The sequence below is a fragment of the Miniopterus schreibersii genome, assembly GCF_964146895.1.
Source record: "Miniopterus schreibersii genome assembly, chromosome: 4".
In the NCBI taxonomy this organism is placed as follows: domain Eukaryota; kingdom Metazoa; phylum Chordata; class Mammalia; order Chiroptera; family Miniopteridae; genus Miniopterus; species Miniopterus schreibersii.
Window position 1 is genome coordinate 10,286,293 of NC_138105.1, and position 22,017 is coordinate 10,308,309.

The 22,017-nt window shown below is 46.6% G+C and overlaps 1 protein-coding gene across 3 annotated transcripts in view; it reads left to right on the forward strand.

Annotated features, from left to right (window-relative positions):
* The first annotated feature begins 9,231 nt into the window (after positions 1-9,231).
* The window catches only part of RASGEF1C (RasGEF domain family member 1C), an 80,683-nt gene continuing 67,897 nt past the window's right edge, over positions 9,232-22,017 (forward strand). Inside the window, exon 1 of one of the 3 annotated variants that reach the window (XM_081135576.1) lies at positions 9,232-9,332. The gene's annotated coding sequence lies outside the window, so the exon portion shown is untranslated. The remainder of the gene's footprint in view (positions 9,333-22,017) is intronic. The other 2 variants (XM_081135578.1, XM_081135577.1) reach the window with 2 other exon arrangements.

Sequence of the window (22,017 nt, forward strand, 5' to 3'; positions counted from 1 at the left end):
TTGCCTGTGTGCCAGGCCACAGAAGATGCCTTTGTATATTCTGAGGTCAACAATGTACAACTGTTTTTCTATGATAATGCAATAAAATCTAAAATAAGTTAGAAAAGACCTCACACATCTGGGGACTAAACAACACACTATGAGAAATCTGAATGAAAGACAAAATCAGAAGGAAAATTATAAATTTCTAAAAGTATATGATGTCAAAAAACACTGCATGCTAAGTTTGGTAAGGCCCAGCTAAGGCTTAAATACATTTTTATCAATAAGACAAATTTTTAAAAGTGAATTCAGTGTTCAGGAGATTGACAAAAAAGCCAGCCCTAGACACAACAAAAGAGTAAAATAAAGAAAAGGGCAGGAACAAGTCTCAAACATTTAAGAATATTGAAATCATATGAAGAATTTTCTCTGGCCCGGCCGGGCATGGCTCAGCGGTTGAGCATTGACCTGGGATCCAGGCGATCGCTCAGGGCACATGCCCGGGTTGTGGGCTCAATCAGTGACTTTCTCATCATTGATGTTTCTATCTCTTTCTCTCCCTCTCCTTTCCTCTCTCTGAAATCAATAAAGATATATATATATTTTTTTTATTTTTTTCTCTGACCATAACTGTATGAAACTAGAAATCAATCATAAGAAAAAAACTGAAAAACACACAAAAACATAGAGGCTAAGTAACATCTTACTAAACAATGAGAGGGTTAACAATGAGATCAAGGAAGAAATCAAAAGATACCTTGAAACAAATGAAAATGAGAATACAACCCAAAATCTATGGAACACAACAAAAGCGGTCCTAAGAGGAAAATTCATAGCATTACAGGTGTATCTCAAGAAACAAGAAAAAATTCAAACACTCTTACTTTACACTTAAAAGAACTTGAAACAAGAACAACAAACAAAGTCCAAAGTCAGTAGAAGGAAGGAAATAATAAAGATCAGAGCAGAAATAAACAAAATAGAGACTAAAAAAGACAATACAAAATATCAATGAAACCAAGAGTTGGTTCTTTGAAAAGATAAACAAGATTGACAAACCTTTAACAAGAATCATCAAGGGAAAAAAAGGACCCAAATAAAATCAGAAATGAAAAGGGAGAAGAAGAAAAAACTGACACGAAAGAAATAAAAAGGACTGTAAAAAAAAATACTATGAACAACTATATGCCAACAAATTGGACAATCTGGATGAAATGGATAAATTCCTAGAAACATACAATCTTCAAAAACTAAATTAGGAAGAATCAGAGACTCTGAATAGACAGATTACAACTAGTGAAACTGAAGCAGTAATTTTAAAAACTCCCAACAAACAAAAGTCATGGACCAGATGACTTCACAGGTGAATTTTACCAAACATTCAAAGGACTACCACCTATCATTCTCAAACTATTCCAATAAATTCAAGTGGAAGGAAGATTCCTAAGCTCATTCTATGAGGCCAGCATTATCCAAAACCAGTTCCAATTCCAATTCCAAAACCAGATAAAGACATTACAAAGAATGAAAATTATAGGCCAATATCCCTGATGAACATAGATGCTAAAATCCTCAACAAAGTATTAGCAACTGAATCCAGCAGTGCATTAAAAAGATCATACACCATGATCAACTTGGATTTATCCTGGGGATGCAAGTTTGATACAATATCCACAAATCAATAACTTGATACATCACATAAACAAAATGAAAGATGAAAACCACATGATCATATCAATTGATACAGAAAAAGCATTTGCCAAAATCCAGCACCCATTTATGATAAAACCTCTCAACAAAGTGGGAATAGAGGGAACATACCTCAGTGTAATAAAGGCCACATATGACAAATCCACAGCATGCATCTTACTCAATAGGCAAAAACTATAAGCATTTCCCTTAAGATCGGGAACAAGACAGTGATGTCCACTTTCACCACCCTTATTCAACATAGCACTGGAAGTCCTAGTGACAGCGACCAGACAAGAAGAAATAAAAGGCATCCAAATTGGAAAGGAGGAAGTAAAACTGTCATTATTTGCAGATGACATGATACTACGTATAGAGAACCCTAAAGACTCCCCCCCAAAACTACTAGAACTGATAAATACAGTAAAGTAGCAGTATACAAAATAAATATCCAAATCAGTTGCATTTTTACACACCAATGATGAACTATCAGAAAGGGAAACTAAGTAAACAACCTCATTCACAATTGCTTCAAAAAAAATAAAATACCTAGGAATAAATTTAACCAAGGATGTAAAAGACCTGAACACGGAAAATTATAAGACACCGGAGAAAAAAACTGAAAAAGATACAAATAAGTGGAATCATATACTGTGTTCACGGATAGGAAGAATTGACATCATTAAAATGTCCATACTACCCAAAGCAATCTACAGATTCAATGCAATTCCTATCAAGACACCAATAGCGTATTTCACAGAACTAGAACAAATGTCCCAATATGTACATGGAACCACAAAAGACTCCAAATAACCACAGCAATCTTGAGAAAGAAGAACAAAATTGGAGGAATCAGGCTATTTGATGTCAAACTATACTACAAGGCCATAGTAATCAAAGCAGGATGGTGCTAACATAGAAACAGACATTTGGATGAATGGAACAGAATAGACAGCCCAGAAGTAAACCCACGCCTTTATAGTTGTTCAATATTTGACAAAGGAGGCAAAAACATACAGTGAGGTAAAGGCAGTCTATTCAATTAAGGTTTGGGGAGAAAACTGGACAGATACATGCAAAAAAAGGAAACTAGATCACCTTCTTACACCCACACAAGAATAAACTGAAAGTGGACTGAAGACTGAAATGTTAGACTCGAATTTGGAAACAAGATGGCGGCGCAGGTAACAGCTGCACCCGCCGCCTCCCGCAACCACGTCAAAATTACAACTAAAATACGGAACCACCATCACTCAGAGCCTCCTAATATCTGACTGAACAGAAGCCCCACAACCAGGGAACTGAAGCAGCACCGAGACCTGTAGGAGGGGCGCAGACGCGGGCGGGTCGGGGCTGAATCCTGGAGATGTGGCCGCGGACCCACACCCGGTGCCGCGGGTTAAACCCGGGAGGGAATCTTGGTGGCGGAGGTTTCCTGGAGGAGTGAGGGGTCCCAGCCCCACAGCAGGCCCCCAGCCCAGGGCTCCAGGCCGGGAAGAGACGTCCCCACACCTTCAGCTATGAAAACCAGCGGGGACTGTGGCTGAGGGTCGCGGAGGCTGCGGGAGCCCCAGCAGCTCCTCTAAAGGGCCCGGCACGGACTCACTCGGACGCTCCCTCTGAGCCCAGCGCCGGGCAGCAGCCTGAAAGGACCCGGGACACTCGGGGAGGAACTAACCTGCCTGAGATCCAGGCGAGAGGCGGAGGGCGGCTTCCTCCCGGGCAGAAGGGCTGGCGGAGGCCATGGCTCCTGTGGTGAGTCCTCCCCGCACACAGCCCCCAGGCAGGCGCCATGTTTGAATCGCCAGCACCTGACTCTCACCTTTGGCCCCGCCCCGTGATCCCCGGAGGCCCCGCCCTCCCCACCTGCAGCTCCTCCAGGCCATTTCCCGGGGCTTTTCTGTGCAAGTGGCCTCTAGAGCCTCATGCTTAGGACTTTCCTAAAATCTCTCAAACAAGCAGCAGCGGGACCCATACAGCTTGATAAGCGGCCCCAGGCCTGGCACTAGCAGCAGCTGCATTGGCTCATAGCTTGGCCTCTCCTGGACACCTCCAAGCCCAGCACAAGGAGCAGCCAACTACGGTTTGCTGTGTAGCTCATGCTGGGTGGTCCTGGGCAAGGCACTGGCACAGGCTGACTTCGCACCTCCCGGGAGGCCCAGAGACAGTGCACCTGGTGGTCAGACTCGACCACACTGGATTACAACCCTACCACATCCACGAGTGACACTCAAGGGGCGCACTTGGTGAACCAAGGCTCCACTGAAGTAAATCCTGCTCCATAGGGGTGTCTCCAGCACAGCAGCTCTTTGGCTCTAGTTGCAGCTGGTCCTTACAACTGATTGGCCTGGGGGTCAGTTCCTCCCAGTGACCCCAACAGCAACCAAGGCTCAACTACAACAGGACAGTGCACACAGCCCACACAGGAGAGCACCTAGAAGGCCCAGCTCAGGTGACTGGGGAGGCTGAGCCACTGGACCTACAGGACACCTACTACACAAAGCCACTCTACAAATTCCAGGAGACATAGCAGCTCTACCTAATACATAGAAACAAACACCTGGAAGCAGCCAAAATGTGGAGGCAAAGAAACATGTCTCAAAGGAAAGAAGAGAAGAAATCTCTAGAAGAGGAACTAAATGAAATAGATCCAAGCAAGCTAACAGATACAGAGTTCAGAATAATGGTTATAAGGATGCTCAAGGATCTTAGTAAGAGTATTATGAAAACAACTGAGACCATTGATGATGTAATAAAGTACCAATTTGAAATGAAGGCTACATGAATTGAAATGAAGAATAATTTACAGGGAATCAACAGTAGAGTAGAGGATCCTGAGAATCAAATGAGCAATTTGGAACATGAGGAAACAAAAAACACCCAACCAGAAGATCAAAAAGAAAAAAGAATCCAGAAATATGAAGATAGCATAAGGAGCCTCTGAGACAACTTCAAGAGGCCCAACTCGTATTATTGGGGTGCTAGAGGGGAAGAAAGAGAGCAAGAAATTGAAAACCTATTTGAAAAAATAATTACAGAAAACTTCCCCTACCTGGGGAAAGAAATAGACTTACAAGTCCAGGAAGCACAGCGGGTCCCAAACAAGAGGAACCCAAAGAGACCCACACCAAGACACATCATAATTAAAATGCCAAAGGTTAAAGACAAGGAGAGAATCTTAAAAGCTGCAAGAGAAAAGCAGTTAGTTACCTACAAGGGAGCACCCATACAACTGTCAGCTGATTTCTCAACAGAAACTTTGCAGGCCAGAAGAGAGTGGCAAGAAATATTCAAAGTGATGAAAAACATGGAATTACAACCAAGACTGCTCTACCCAGCAAAGCTATCATTTAGAATTGAAGGTCAGATAAAGAGCTTCTCAGACAAGGAGAAGCTAAAGGAGTTCATCACCACCAGACCAGCACTACAGGAAATGTTGAAGGGTCTTCTTTAAGAAGCAGCTAATGAACAAAAGAATCTGACGAACTAAATAGACCCAGAGACACTGACACATGTAACAGATGATCATATTTCAGAGGAAAAAGGGAAGGGGGGTGGAGGGTGGGAAGAGATTAACCAAAGAAGTTATATGCGTATATGCATAACCCATGGACACAGTCAGTAACGGGGTGAAGGCCTGGGGAGCAGATGGGAGCGAGGTGGAGGAGGTCAATTGGGGGGGAAAATGGGACACTTTTAATACTTTCAATAATAAAGATAAATTTTAAAAATATGTTAGACTCAAAACCATAAAAATCCTAGAGGAAAACATAGGCAGTAAAATTTGGGCATTTCTTGTAACAATATTTTTTCTGATCTATCTCCTTGGGCAGGGGAAACAAAAGAAAAAATAAACAAATGGGACTACATCAAACTAAAAGTTTTGCACAGCAAAGGAAACCATCAACAAAATGAAAAGACATCCCACTGAATGGGAAAACATATTCACCAGTACATCTGAGTGGTTAATATCCAAAATTTATTTTAAAAAAAAACTTTAAAAAACTCAACACTAAAAACCCAAACAATCCGATTAAAAAATGGGCAAAGGACTTGAATAGACACTTCTTCAAAGAGGTCATACAGATGGTTTTCATAGACATATGAAAAGATACTCAATGTCACTAATTATTAGTGAAATGCAAATTATAACCTCAATGAGATATCACCTCACACCTGTCAGAATGGCTACATCAATAAATCAACAAACAAATGTTGGGGAGGATGTGCAGAGAAGGGAACCCTGGTGCACTGCTGGTGGGAATGCAGACTGGTGCAGCCACCGTGGAAAGCAGTATGGAGTTAGCTCAAAAATTTAGAAATGGAGCTGCCTTGTGACTCAGCCATGCCACTTCTGGAAATTTACCCGAAGAAACCTGAAACACTGCTCTGGCCGGGTGGCTCAGTTGGTTAGAGTGTTGTCCCGTACACCAAAAAGGTTTCGGTTTTGATTTCGAGTTGGGGGATGTACAGCAGGCAACTGCTCAATGTTTCTCTCTCTCTCTCAAATCAATAAATATGTCCTCGGGTAAGGATTAAAAAAAGAAACCCAAAACACTAATCCAAAAGAATATATGTGCCCCTATGTTCATTGCAGCGTTATTTACAATAGGCAAGATTTGGAAGCAGCCCAAGTGCCCATCAGTAGCTGAGTGGATGAAACAGCTGTGGCACATTTACACCATGGAGTACTACTTGACCGTATAAAAGAAGGATCTCTTACCCTTTGGGACAGCATGGAGGGACCTGGAGAGTATTATGCTAAGTGAAATAAGCCAGGCAGAGAAAGACAAGGACCACATGATCTCACTCACATGTGGAATCTGATAAACAAAATAAACTAACAAGCAACATAAAGACAGACTCATAGATCTGAGAGCAAGCTGACAGCTGTCAGGCAACAGGGGTTGTGGCGCTAGGTAGAGGGGCAGAGGGATTGAGCAAAAAAGAAAAAAAGAGAAAAGCTCATGAATATGGGCAACAGTGTGGAGATTGCTGGATGAGGGGGGTGGAGGGAGGTATAGGGGGGATAAATGGGGATGGACGGAGGCCTGACTTGGGGTGGTGAACACGCAATACAGTGTACAGGTGATGTGCTGGGGAATTGTGCACCTGAATCCTGTGTAATTTTGTTAACCAGTGTCACCCCAATATATTTAATAAAAAGAGAAAAAAAGAAAAGTACAGGGACAATGAAGCAGAAAATAAAAACGAGAGGAAAAAACGAGCAAAACCAAAAGGTTAACAAAATAGACAAACCTCTGGCAATAGTGATGAAGGGAAAAAGGAGTGTGCCTGTAACATGCAAAGTGGCAAAGCAAATGAGCCGTGAGCAGAAAATGTACAGCATTCTAATGTGAGAACCGGCAGGAAGCAGACACATGTCCATACGGAGCACTGAAATTCTCCCAGAAAGGACGAGCCTAAGCACGTCCTGCGTGTGAACTTATTTATTCCTCTCAACAGTTCCTCTGAGATCAGCCTCAATATCTTAAGACAGAAGGGAAGGTGAGTTCCCGCAGCCCTGTGCACAAGGCAAGGCCTGAGGCTGGTCTGCTAGTGCCAGCCCCGCGCTCCTGGCTGCTAAGTGTTCTGGACGCCTCCAGAGAACCTGACTGGACCAGTGACCATCAGAGAAAGGGCGATGTTCATGAAAGCCCACCGCTTTCCCCAAACACTATCCCGGGCACGTTAATCTTACAGGTCAGTTTTTACTAAACTTTCAAGAAATAGACAAACCCTATATTATCCAAGATTGTCAAACCACCCAGCCCAATTTAGGAAACTGATATAATTTTTGTTCCAAAGTTGAATAAAGACAGATCGAGATTGATGCTGATTGAAAGTATATAACCTCTTTTTGTTGTTGTTGTTGTTTTAATGCTCAGAAAACTCTGAATAGAGAAAAGCTTCCTTCGGGGAGCGGCAGGGCCTATTGGGGGAAGAGCACAAGGAAGCAGCAAATGTCAAATGTCCCAAAGCCACCTCCCAATGGAGACTGAGGAGAGGATAAGGATGCTTTCCATGTGTGTGTGTGTGTGTGTGTGTGTGTGTGTCCACCTGGTACCCAGCTGACCCAGAGTTACTAGGGCTGTGGCTTCGTGCAGTGAGAGGACACAAGGGCTCATATGCCAAGGACCATGGTGGAGGCTGAGCCCTGCTGAGCGGAGCTGGGCAGCAAGGACGAGACGAGACTCTGTGCGTGTGTCCCTTTGGCCTGCCAACCGGGTCTAGAAACAGCCAGCAGCCTGGGGAAACCCTGCTACCTCTGCGCAAATGAAAACGCTTCCTTCCCTAGGACGACCAGGTTGGGACCCCTCAGCTGGGCTGTGATGCTTCCTTCCCACTTGCAGGACCCCGCCTGTCCCCTCCCTCACCCAACATTCCTTCATTCATTTTCAACTGCCCCGGATGCTCCTGTGTCATAAATAAGACATGTGCTTGCCTCCGGAGACCTCCCTCTATGGTTGCAGTCAAGCACTTAATCCAGCTGAGTTGACAACTAGGGATAAGAAGTTCCCTGGGTGAAGGAGGGTCTAATCCTGCAGACTTCATCCCCTAAAGGTAGCTCAGCTCTGTGCCTTCTCCCCTCATCCATCATCACCCTGCCTGCAAACCAGTCCTCCTGCACCGGGACAGTGGCTGTAGTGGCCTGAAGGGTCTCCTGGCTTCCACTCTTGTCCAGCTACCGCCCAGCCTTCATCCCACTCTGGAATAGGCCTCCTAGAATGCAGCTGTGACCACCGTGTCACTGCCTCCTTGAGTCCCCACTCCACACTGCTCACACACCTCTACTTCTACATTATCAAGGCGGCCGGCATCACATTGAGGACACCTGGATGTCCTAAAACCACACTCTGTGCCTTTTCTGCTGGTCGATTCTAAACAATCGAAGGCTGGTAAACCATGTTGGCGCTGTGATGATGTCACTACTGTTACAAGATGCAGATTCCCGGGCGCCACCCAGCCCCCTGAGTCCGAGGTCTCGGCAGAGCCTTGGCATCTGTATTGTAAATGAGCTCCCAGTTCCTGGGCCTGCCCTCCCTCCATCCCCACGGAGGGCCCTGGGTATGTGTGTGTGTGTGGGGGGGGGGGTCAGTGTAGTGTTTCCTGCCCCCTAGATGCCCACCCTGTCCCCACAAGACTCAGAGACACAGACAAATCACAGTTCAATGACTGTGTCAGGAGGAAAGCCCAGAGGAGCAGCCGGGGCTCAGCCTCGAGGAAAGGGGGTGAACCGGCTAGTAGGGTGCCAGGGGTTTGCCAGGGAAGAGAGTCAGGAGGAGATTAGTTCGGGCGCAAAGTCAGGAAGGAACCATGCCCAGGGCACCGCGGTGGGAGGACAGCCACCGCCGAGGGCCCTAAACACAGGCCCTGGCCCTTGACCTGGGCCAGGAGCGGAGGGCCGGGTGGGCAGGGCCGCTGGGGTGTGCAGGCCGCGGGAGGGACGCGGGGAGGGAGCCGCAGCCCCGCCCCAGCCGCGCGCCCGCTGCCCCGTGCGGTCGCCAGGGGGCGCCGCGCCGCGAGGTTGGGCCGGCGGAGCGGGGCGGGCTGCGCCCCGGAGCCGCGGGCGGCGGGCGCCTGGCGGCCCCAGGTTCGCGCACAGCGGGCGCGGCGGGCGCTGTCCATGGCCGGGCCGGGGCCGGGCGCGCGGGGAGCCGGTGAGTGGGGCAGCGGCCGGGCGGACGCGGGCGCTGCGGGCCGGGGAGGGGCGGCGGCGCCGGGAGCCGGGCGCGGGGCCGGGGTGTCCGGACGCGGAGGTGCGGGCGGCGAAGCGGCGGGGACGCGGGCCTGACAGGTGCGCGCGGGGTCGCGGGAGGGCTGGCGGGGTGGCGGCCGGCGGGAGGCGCTGCGGGGCGCGGGCGCGGCGCTGCCAGGCGGGGGCCGGCGGAGGACACACCCCCGGCCGCCGCTGCGAGAGTCGGGCTCTGCCGCGTCCCGGTCCGCGCGGCTCCCCCGGGGCGACGAGCAGCGTCCCGGGCGCTCGGGGGCAGGCAAAGCCAGCCTGGACCCAGGGCCTCCGCCCGCGCTCACCTCAGTCTCCCCGTCTCTGAAATGGGCCCAGCAAGGCTGACCCTGCCGCGTGCTCGTGAAGAAGGGGAAGGGCCTTGTCTGGGGGGGAAGAGGCGGCCGTTGCGTCTGAAGCTGAGGTCGGGTTGAGGAAAGTACCAGCGCTGCCATCAGAGAGCCTCAGGGACAGGAGTCAGCGCGGGGCCCTGGGCGTGTCCCCTGCGCAGCGAGCGGGCCGGGTCGGGTGACCCTCGTCCACTCCTCTCTGCGTCCAGGTGGGGAAAGGGAGGCCTGGCGGGGAGGTGGCAGGGGATGCTTCCGACCCTGCCCTCGCTCAGTGTGGGGGGCAGCGTGTAGAGAACGAACATGGCAGTTCGGGGTGGTGCAGGGGCTCACCCCAGCCCCCTTCCTCCTGCCTTCTGGCCGCGGGGAGGCAGGTGTTCTGCTGGGCTTCAGGAGCCAGAGAAGTGCCCTGGGAGATTTACCGGCCTGGGAGGTGCTGTGTCCCCATCTTACAGCTGAAGTGACTGAGACTCAGAGAGATGACAGGACTTGCTCGAGGTCTTGAGCCCAGGAAATGGCAAAGCTGGGGTTTCAACTGTGGCAGGACTGGCTCCAAAAGCCATATTCCAGCCGCTGAGCCAGGCGACCAGGAGAGGCCTGCAGTTGTCCACTCATTCACCCAAAGCATTCATTGAGCTCCTACTGTGTGCGGTCTGCTCCTGCCCCTAGTAAGTGCTTAGAAGCAGATGTGGCAGAGGGAAGCTGAGCAAGGGATCAGAGGAAAAACCGAGGTCATGGCAGAGGGTAAGTGCCAGGAAGAAAATAAGATGGTAATTGGGGTGGAGAGAGACTGGGGTGGGGGCAGAAGATTAGCCTAATAGGGAGGGTGGCCCTGAGCAGTGAGTGACCCCTAGCTGTGATATGAATGGAAGGACAGAGCCCACTGGAAGGGTCTGAGGGAACACCAGATGCATGGTCCCTGAGCCAGGCACAGGAGGTGGGTGGCAGGAGCTGCAACAGAGCCAGTGAGGGGAGCTTTGGGGCTTGGATTTTCCTCTGGTGCAGTGGGAAGTCTTCAGGGGGTTGCGAATTTGAGAATTGAAAGGAAACTCTAAGGCGGGCGCAAAGAAGGGAGGAAAGAGCAGGGAGGAGGCTGCTGGAGTCCCCTAGGGATTTTCAAGGAGTCAACAGACTGCCCCTATATGTGGTCCGCCCCATGGGGCCCGCACGGAGCCACACAGAGGCCTCCTCTGTCCAGGCAGGGCCTGGCAGGCAAGGAGGGCAGGGTCTTCTGCAAGTGGTCCAGGTGTCAGCTGTGGTGATAGGGGAGCCAGTTTGGGCTCCAGCCCTGCCCCTCTCCCTGCCTCCTCAGGGCAGGAATCACCAGGGCTCTCCAGGCTCACTGTGCCCAGCAGGGGAGGGCGTGACTTTGTAGAATTTGCAGAGATGGGATGTTGGGCGTTTGGGATGGCTGTTCCAGCTGGTCTCTGTGTCCTTTTGCCACGTTCCCATAAGTCTTTCGGCATTGTTCCAGCCCTCGCTTGGGCTTTGACCCAGACCTAGAGTCAGCCATTTCTCCAAGAAGCGTTGGCTCCTTTTAGGCAGAGGGTGGGATTTAGAAGCCAGGATTTGTTACCTTCGTGCCATTGCCTTGGGGCCTTCTTAGTAGACTGAGGCCAGAAATCTTTTTTTAACTAAAATTTAATATATCCATCTCCTTTCTCCTACAGTAAGAGCCTGGTTCCCCCCAAACATCAATATATTCAATCATTTGCTTAGTCCTAGAATGCACCCAAAATAATTCTGAATCACTGCATTCAAATCACAACCAAGCAAAGCCTACTAGGTCAACTTCAGGATTTCCTTGGCCAGTCAGCACTGTGTGAGTAGGTTATCAGCTTGATATACTGTTAGCTTCATCTGTTTCTGTTTGCACACAAGTTATTTTTTTCTAAAATCATTTTGTTTTTATGATAATTTTATTTGTTGAATAAAAGTCTTGGTCTCTTCCTCTTTGTTCCCACACTGGGTAACCATCTGAAATCTGGTTTATCCTTCCTGGGTTTCTTTGCAAAACGAGTTATTTATACACTATCACAAAACTTAGCATCTCCTTTGCTCCCTGCTTTCCTCACTTAAAACTCTTCTTACCGGCTCACAGAAGTTTTCCTCACGTAGTGCTCTCTACGGCTGTACCGTGCTTACTTAACTGTGTCCTGTGGCTGGGCATTTGGTTTCTTCCAGGCCTTTGTTATTAAATATAATAAAGTAATTGATGACCTTGCACACAGGTTGTTTATATTTGTGGTGGTGCATCTTTAACTACTAGAAGTTGAAGTAAATATGTATTTATTTTGTTAGCTAATCCCAAATTCCCCTCTCCCTAAATGTTGCACTCTCACCAGTAATACGTGGCAGTGTTTGTTTCCCCCCACAGCCTTGCTGATCTGAGCGCCAGGGAAGAGAATTTCAGTGCATTTTAATTTAAATTTCTATTATTATGAGTGAAATTGGACATTTTTAATATGTTTATGAGTCATTTGATTACCCTTCCTTTTCTGTGAGTTTCCTGTCCATATATTTTGCCCATTTCCTTTTGGAGTTTTGGGGGTTTCCCCCCTTGTATTTAAGTTTGTTTAAAATACATATTGGAGAGATTATTAGTATTTTATCTTTGTTACATTGCAAATAATTCTATTGGGTTTTTTTTACTTTGTGTATGGTGGGTTTTGCCATTAAAAGTTTCTATTTTTTATGTAGTTGATTTAATCACACTTTTCTTTTATAGCTTCTAGGTTTTGAATCCTAGTTAGAAAGGCTTTCTTGTATTTAATTGTAATGAATTTACCCATGTTTTCCAATACTTGTTTGGTTTTGTACTTAATTTATGGAACCAATTTAATCTTTTCCAAATGTCTATCCCACTATCCTAACAATTGATTTAAGAGGCATCTCTTCTTCAGCAGCTGAGATGCACCTGAACCATCCACTAGACATCCAAATGCCAATAGATCTGTTTCTGGGGTTTCTAGTCTGTCTTACGGCTCTATCTCTTCAAATACGGGGATTACAGGAACATCACTGGGCGCCTGAACTGTGAGGAAGACTTTATCCCAGGCCATTGCAATAGGGGTGGTAGACTGAACTCAAATCCCATCAGTGCGTCTGAATAACCGGTAGGGTGGGTCCTCCTCCCACTGCTCTTTGTTTGAAGGTTTCCTGGCCCTGCCAGCTCAGCGCTGGTGTCTTGTTAGGATCACATTAAATGTATTGATGACTTTAGGACAATTGACATCGGTGTGAAGTTGACTCATCTTATCCAAAAACAAGGAATGTCTTTCTGTGTGTTCAAGGCTTACTTTCAGGAGCATTCTGAAGGTTTCCTCCCATTTCTTGTTCAGCTGATTCATGAGTATTTTACCTTGTTTGTCACTATTATAAGTGGTGTTTTCTTCCACTATATGTTATAACTGGTTATTGTTTGTGTGTATATTATTACATTTTGCTATCTTACTAAATTTATTTTGTTGCTATTTTATCATTGCTTTCTCTAATCAAATTAAAGTGGCTAAATACCTCTAATTCAGTATTAAATACTGAATATAATAGGCAGTCTTACCTGTTCCTGACCTTAGTAAAAGGCCTCTAGTACTTCTCCCATGGAGAAAGATGCTGACTTCAGGATGGGGAGATATACACATGTATGATATATACACACACACACACACACACACACATATATACATATATATGTATAACATCTATCTCTATATATCTATATCTACATATACCCCCAGCCATTAATTCTGTGGTTTCTTAAAATCAAGAATGAGTGTTGACTTTTGTTGAAGATATGGAGATAATTTTATGATATTTCTCCTTAGACTGTTAACAATATGAATCATACTAATGGATTTCCTGATACCAGGTCCAGGATGAGGGTGAGGCAACAATAAGACACAAAATTTGTTCATGTGAATATTAAGCCATCCTTGCATTTCTAAATAGAAACCACTTGGGCATGATAGATTATGTTTTAATATAGTTGTCTAAGCTACCTATTGCTGTCTGATAAGTGATTATAAATTTAGTGGCTGAAAACAACACATATGTCTTATCGCATAGTTTCTGTGGATCCAAAGTTCAGAAACAGCTTAGCTGGGTTCTTGCTTGTGTTGGCCAGGACCAGGTCCGCATTTAGATGTTCAGCTAGGGGTGGGTTTGCTGTTCCACTCGTGGTTGTTGGCAGCATTCGGTTCTTTGTGGTTGCAGGACTGAGAACTAAAGTATTTTGCTGGTGGTTGGCTGGAGTCTGCCCTCAGCTTCTGGAAGCCACCCCAGGTCCTAGGGACCACTGCCATATTTTGCCACATAGCTCCCCCACCATATCCTCTTGCTCCCCCACCATATCCTCTTGCTCTGTCAAGCCAGCAAAGAGTCTCTAGAGTCAATTTACTAGCGAGATGGGTTTCATATAACAGAACCCCGGGAGTGACATTTCATCACCTTCGCCATATTCTGTGGGTTAGAGGAAAGCCAGAGTTCCATCCACACTGAAGGACACGAGTACCAGGAGACAGGGATCACGGGCATCCTGGAGTCTGTCGCTCACAGTGGTGTTGGAGTAACATCTTGCCACATGTGCTTTATCTCAGTGATCATTACTTTGGCCAAACCATTTTAAGAGTAAATTGCTGGGTCATTGGGGAGAAAGGGGGACATCTGTAATATTTTAAACAAAAATAAACAAACAAAAATAATAAAAAAACAAAAATAAAAATAGATAAATAAATAAAAAAGAGTAAATTGCTGGAATCATGCTCTCCCCCTAAATACACCAACATCTCCCTGGAACAGGAACTTTCTCCTACAAAACCTCAATCCAGGTGTCATATGCAAGAAGCAACATGAACACAAGAACGTTTTCTCATACACAGCCCATATTCAGCTTTCACCAGTTGCCCCAGTAATGTCCTTTTCGGCCTCATTTTTACATCCAGGATCCAATCAGTGGTCAAGCATTGCCCTTGTTTGCTGTGTCTTTCAGACTCTTCATCTACAACAGTCCCTCTACATTTATGTTCATCCTTCCTGACAGTGCTTTAAAGGCTCCACGTCAGTCTTGTCCCATAATCCTGATTTGGGACAAGATTTGATTCACGCTAAGAGCTTTGAATTGAAGTTGTTTTAAAATTGCAGACTGTGATGTGTCTCTAGGAAGAGAAATCCATCTACCTTCCAACTGCCCATCCAATGCCCATCCAGGGCATCTGCCAGCTCGGGGGGCGGATCAGGACCCCAGGGCTGAAGGCTTTACCTGGGTATCTCATGGTACCACTGGACTCCAGCCTCAGTTTCCCTTCCCACCCATCCTTCTGGTCCCCTTCTGGTCACTATCACTGTGCCTCCCAGGGGGCTGCTTCCTACTCCCCAGCCTCTGGGCCTGGCCCTATGCATCTGGCTTTGCCCCAGGGGTTCCCTCTTTTAGCAAAGATGCCCACACGCCCATTTCACTCAAGCCCCAAAGATTCCTCAATGAACCAGAGGTAGCAGAAGGTACGCAGGTCACTGAGCCAGTTTCCTCCCACCGCTTCCTCACTGAGTGACTACCCTGACCCCCAGAATCTCTCTGGGCTTCAGACAGCAAATGGGGCCCCCCATGCTGGAGTCTGATGCAGAGTAGGTGTCCACTGTGTGTTCATTTCCTTCCCTTCTTGCAAATCCAACCTGCCTTCCTCACTCTCAGCAATAACAGTGAGGGTATCCAACCTTCCTCTGTCAGGCAGAGCTCCTGGGCCAGGCCTGCAGACAGGAGCCTTCCCATGCGTGTCATGTCCATCTCAACCCTTCCTCAGAGCCCTGCTGCCCAGGGCTCCTCCACCAAGGGTGCCCTAAAAACACCTCCCATACACTCGGCCAGGAAGAGTCTTATGAACTAACCTGTGACAGGCCCATGACTTTGTGGGGCACCTCAGTTACATATTTTTAAAATAAAGCTGACACAGGCTTGAGCATTGCCAGTTAAAGGCCTTTCCATCCTGAGCCAGGGATCATCCTAATTGGTGAATTCCCGCTTTCCATAAAGCGGTTCTCACCAAGGGCCAGAGGGAACAGCCTCTGGAAATCAGCTAAATATTGCCCCTGCAGAGTAAATATTGACTTGATTCATTTGGTCAGTAAATTGTTCATTTGTTCTTAAATCCAGAGAGCATTCAAAAGTGTCAGAGTCTAGCTAAGCAGTGTTAAAATGACCACTTCCCTCCTTGATAGTTAAAGCACCTGCACAGTACCTGGACCATACTGGTGGCTCCAGGCAATTCTCACAGCAACTTCCATCTACTTTGCAGATGAGGAAACAGGTTCAGGGACACACCGGGAACTTCACAGCGTCACCAGCCAGTGTGGGCCTTGGAGTTCACTTGGTCCATGGTCTAAGATGGACACCTTATGGTCTAAGATGTTTGTAGCCTGGGCTGTCTTCTAGCAGCATGGCCTGCCTACTCCTCTGTCTTTATGGGGCCTCGCCTCTCTGCACGGTCACCCATCTGCCCATCTACCTGATGGATTCTCTAAATGCTTACGACCTATCATTCTGTCAGGCATAGTATGCCAAGTTGTTTATCAACATTATCTCATGAGAATAGAGGTGAGTAAAGTAGAAGACACACAATAGAGAAAAAAACTCTTTGAAAAGATTAATAAAACTTGATAAATTCCTAGCAAGGCTGACCAAGAGAAAACACAAGTTTCCAATATCAAGAACTTTATACCAATACATTTGATAAAAGGGACAGATGCCTTGAAAGACAAAACTTACCAAAATTGACACAAAAATAAATAGAAAATCTGAGCAATACTATTTCTGGTAAAGAAATTTATAACTAAAAGCCTTCCTAGAAAGAAAACATCAGGTTCAGGTGGCTTCCCTAGTGAATTCTGTCAATATTTAAGGGATAAATACCATGGTACACTCATTCAATGTGCAAGAACTAACATGTGAGGCAGCCTCAGTTCCATTGGCAGGAGACTGGAAAAGGAAGTTGTGGAGCACTCACATAACGGAGCGCCAGACAGCAGACTCTTAGAAACCTCATGTTAGGAGAAAAAATCAAGTCACAGAGTGCTGTGTACCGAATAACACCATGTTTATAAAACTTAAAAGCAAGCTAACTCTATAGAATATTGTTTAGAGATATGTATTTCTGATAGAAAATACCATTAAAAATTTATATATAAACATAAAATGAACTTAAAATTAATATGAATTTTAATGTAACATAAATAGAAAAATTTTAATTCACTTGCTTTATAAACATAGTCTACCTTGTGTCACATGCATAGTTTCCCTGGTTAAACATCTGTCCTTTAAGTTTCTTCCTGTTTTGTTTGCCATACAGATTTTAACACTATTGTTGTCAGACCTATCCTTTATTTTCTTTATGGTTTTGCTTTTAACACTAAATTTAGGAAACTCTTTTCTATTCCAAGGGTACATATATATTTACCTATATTTTTTACTGATCATGTAGCATTTTAACTTTTAAAAGAACATATAACTCTTTACTTATTTGCAACTTGCTTTATTTTGTGCAGTGCATGCATTTTTCTTTTTCAATTACAGTTTACATTTAGTATAGGTTTCAGGTGGACAGCATAGTGATTAGACAATCACATACTTTACAAAGTGTTTCCCCAATATTTCCGGTACCCTCCTGGCACCACACACAGTTATTACAATATTACCAACTATATTTCCTATGTTGTACTTTACATTCTCCAAGGGTATTTTGTAACTATACAATTTGTACTTTTTTTAAAATTCTGACCCAAAGATATTTTTTTCCATTGATTTTTTTTTTTAGAAAGGGAGGGAGGGAGGGAGGGAGGGAGGGAGGGAGGGAGGGAGGGAGGGAGGGAGGGAGGGGAAGGAAGAGAGAAAGAGAGAGAGAGAGAGAGAGAGAGAGAGAGAGAGAGAGAGAGAGAGACCAATGTGAGAGAGACACACCAATTGGTTGCCTCCCTCACTCCCTGACCAGGGCTGGAAATAGAACCTGCAACCCATGTATGTGCCCTTGACTGAGAATCAAACCTGCAACCCTTCAGTAGGTGGGCCAACACTCTATCCACTGAGCAGCACTGTCAGGGCATCCAATTTATACTTCTTAATCCCTTTACCTTTTCACCCAATCCCCCAACTCCCCTCCCCTCTTGCTCCCTTCTAACAACTGTCAGTCTGTTCTCTGTATCTGAGTCAGTCAGTTTCAATTTTGTTTGTTCATTTGTTTTGCTCTTTAAATTCCACATATAAGTGAAATCATATGGTGGTATTTGTCTTTCTCGGACTGACTTATTTCACTTAGCATAATACCCTCCAGCTCTGCCATATTGCAAATGGTAAAATTTCATTCTTTTATATGGCCAAGTCATATTCCATTGCATATATGTATCACAGCTTTTTAATCCACTGTCTGTTGATGCACACTTGGGTTGTTTCCATATCTTAGCTATTGTAAATAACACTTCAATGAACATAGGGGTGCATATATTCTTTCAAATTAGTGTTTTGGGTTTCTTCGGATATATACCCAGAAGTGGAATTGCTGGGTCATAAGGCAGTTCAGTTTTTAATATTTTGAGGAACCTCCATGCTGTTTTCCATAATGACTGCACCAATCTTTGTTCCCACCAACAGGGCACAAGGGTTCCCTTTCCCCACATCCTCGCCAACACTTGTTTGTTGATTTATTGATGGCAGCCATTCTGACAGGTGTGAGGTGATATCTCATTGTGGTTTAATTTGCATTTCTCTGATGATTAGTGACATTGAGCATCTTTACATGTGTCTATTGGCCATCTCTATGTGCTCTTTGGAGAAGTGTCTGTTCAGGTCTTCTTCCCATTTTTTAGTTAGATTGTTTTTTGGGGGTTGAGTTGTATGAGTTCTTTATAAATTTTTTATATTAACCCCTTATCAGCTGTATCATTGGTGAATATCTTCTCCCATTCAGTAGGTTGTCTTTTTGTTTTGTTGATGGTTTGCTTTGCTGTGCAAAAACTTTTTAGTTTGATGTAGTCCCATTTGTTTATTTTTAATGTTTTTCCCTTGATGGAAGAGATATATCAGAAAAAAAATATTACTAGGAGAGCCCTGGCTGGATGGCTCAATTGAACCCAAAAGGTTGTGGGTTCAATTCCTGGTCAGGGCACATACCTAAGTCTCAGGTTCACTCAGGGAGTGTACAGGAGGCTATCGATTGATATTTCTCTCTCACATCAATGTTTCTCTCTCTCCCTTCCGCTCCCTCTAAAATCAATAAAGACATAGAGCAATGCCAGAGATTTCACTACCAATGTTTTCTACTAGGAGTTTTATGGTTTAAAGTCTTACATTTAAGTCTTTAATCAGTTTTGAGTTTATTCTTGTATATGGTGTAAGAAAGTGGTCCTGTTTTATTTTTTGCAAGTATCCAGTTTTCTCAACGCCGTTTATTGAATAGACTATTTTTACCTCATTGTATGCTCTTGCCTCCTTTGTCAAATATTAATTGACTGTACAGGAATGGGTTTACTTCTGGGCTATTCTGATCCATTGATCTCTATGTCTGTTTTTATGCCAGTATGATGCTGTTTTGATTACTGTGGCCTTGTAGTATAGTTTGATGTTGGGTAGGGTGATACATCCCACTTTGTTATTCTAAGAGAGAAAATATTTTTTAAATTCCAGATAGTGGGAATGATGGAAGTGGGGTGGGTAGGGAGGGAGATGGCGTAGGTGGACGAAATGGAGGAATTGGTGACTTTACACTGTCTGGGTGGGTGGAGGGCCTCCACTCTCTAGTTTGTTATCATGCATTATGACTTACATATGTGTGACAGGTGATCTTTATATGTTGCAAATATTATGTAACAAAATCGCTTTCGATGAATGCTAAAAGGAGTTCCCATATTCTCTTCCCATACTCCTCTTATTGGTCTGTACTCTGGGGACACAGGTCCCACTTTGGAGACCACTAAGTTAACCAAACCATGTGGTCACTGGGCACTCTCTGCAGGAGGCCCTGGTGAGAAGCCCAGGATGTCCTGAGCTTGCTCCTGGGTGAGGAGGGCTGAAGTCAGGTAATCAAGGAAGAAGGTCAAACAGGAGTCAGGCAAAATGTGGATGGTTAGGAGACAGGGAGGGAGGAGCAGGGTCCAGGCCCACAGCATGAGGATCCTGGCAGCTCAGTGCCAGCCCTCTGCGTCTTGGCTGTGAGAAGCTCAAGGACAGGCACTGGGTCAGTTGGTCACACCATCCTGCTTACAGGCTGGGAGTCTGGTATTCGATGCACAGGAGGCCTCTGGTCCTCCTTAACCAGCCATTTGCTGGTTTCCCTATTAGGCCTCAGCAGACCTGAAGCACAAGAGAGGCAGTCAGAGGAGCCAGGAGCAGGGGACTGCAGCTCTGAGGTGCAGGAGTGGGTCACCCTGCACACTTGCACACCCAGACCCTTCCTGGGCAGGTGGATTGGGGGAGTGGCTCAGAGAAGGTTAACCATGCTTCAGAACCTTGTTGGGAGCTGTGACCCACTTGTCATATATTCCCGTGAAAATGGTTGAACTCTTGGGTTCTGTATTTTTTCAGTACCCATCAGTCACTGGAAGGCATTTGGGTCCTGTGTGTACCAGGGGCTTTGCCCAGCTCATCGGTCTGACTACTGAGCTGTTCTGACAAAACAAGCTCCTAAAGAGTAAAGCATTGCACACTAGGTGGTTTGTGTGGCTGTGTCGGGGCGGGGGGGGCTGTGGAAGGGTTAGAGGCTGCGATGACAGCGTGTGACAGCTGCTCTGGGCTGTAAGTTGCAGTGGCCTCTGGTTTGGAACAGATGTTTCCGCATGAACACGGCCAGATTGTATTAGCACTTTGGGTGACCAAAAGGCCTCTAAGTGTCTGCATGTTGAGTTCTAAAATGTTTGCCGGGGAAAATGCCTTTCTACTTTGCAAACAAGTGTAAGGAGGACCAGATTAGGTTATTGTGCCATAACCAATTTCATGAGCAGGGGCGTCGACTAATGCACACACATAATAAACATAATCAGAGTGTCGCCACTCACCCTAATGAGGAAGCCCTCTGTCCTTCCTGCTGCAGTCTGTGACTCTGGCTCAGACCGAGAGAGCAGTGTGGCAGACAGAGACGGCCACAGGCCAGGTGGGACTTTCAAGGAGAAAAATCACAGACTTTCCCTTCTTTTTGTTCTTAAACTTTTTCTTAGGAAATTTTCAAAACCATAAACATATAAATAATAGATAGGATGTACATGGACCACCAAGGCCCCAACTTCTGGCTCCAAGGCTTTCGGCTCACAGCCCATCTTCCTTTACCTGCACTTCCACTCTATTAGGTCCTTAAAGCAAACCCGAAACACCCATAGCTCCCTGTCATGATCCTGATGAGCAGCTCTGATCTCAGGGATTTGATTGGCATCAGCACCATGTCACAGCCACACCAAGCGAAATAAATAATAATTTCTTGAGAAACAAGATGGCGGCGTAGGTAACCGCTGCACCCGCCGCCTTCCGCAACCACATCAAAATTACAACTAAAATACAGAACCACCAGAGCCTCCTGAGATCTGGCTGAACAGAAGCCCTACAACCAGGGAACCGAGACCAGTAGGAGGGACGGAGACGCAGGCGGATCCGGGCTGAAACTTTGAGACGCGGCCGCGGGCCCACACCTGGTGCAGCGGGTTATACCCAGGAGGGAATCTCGGCGGTGGGGGTTTCCCGGAGGAGTGAGGGGTCCCAGCCCCACAGCAGGCCCCCAGCCCAGGGCTGGGAAGAGACGTCCCCACAACTCCGGGCTGTGAAACCAGCGGGGACTGTGGCTGAGGGTCGCGGAGGCTGCGGGAGCCCCAGCAGCTCCTCTAAAGGGCCCGCGCACGGACTCACTCGGACGCTCCCTCTGAGCCCAGCGCCGGGAGCAGCCTGAAAGGACCCGGGACACTCGGGGAGGAACTAACCTGCCTGAGATCCGGGCGAGAGGCGGAGGGCGGCTTCCTCCCGGGCAGAAGGGCTGGCGGAGGCCATGGCTCCTGTGGCGAGTCTTCCCGCACAGCCGGCAGGCGGGCACCATGTTTGAGTCGCCAGCACCTGACTCACCTTTGGCCCCGCCCCGTGATTCCGGGAGGCCCCGCCCCTCCCCACCTGCAGCTCATCCAGGCCATTTCCAGGGGCTTTTCTGTGCAGGTGGCCTCTCCAGCCTCATGCTTAGGACTTCCCTAAAATCTCTCAAACAAGCTGCAGTAGGCCCTATATGGCTTGATAAGCGGCCCCAGGCCTGGCACTAGCAGCAG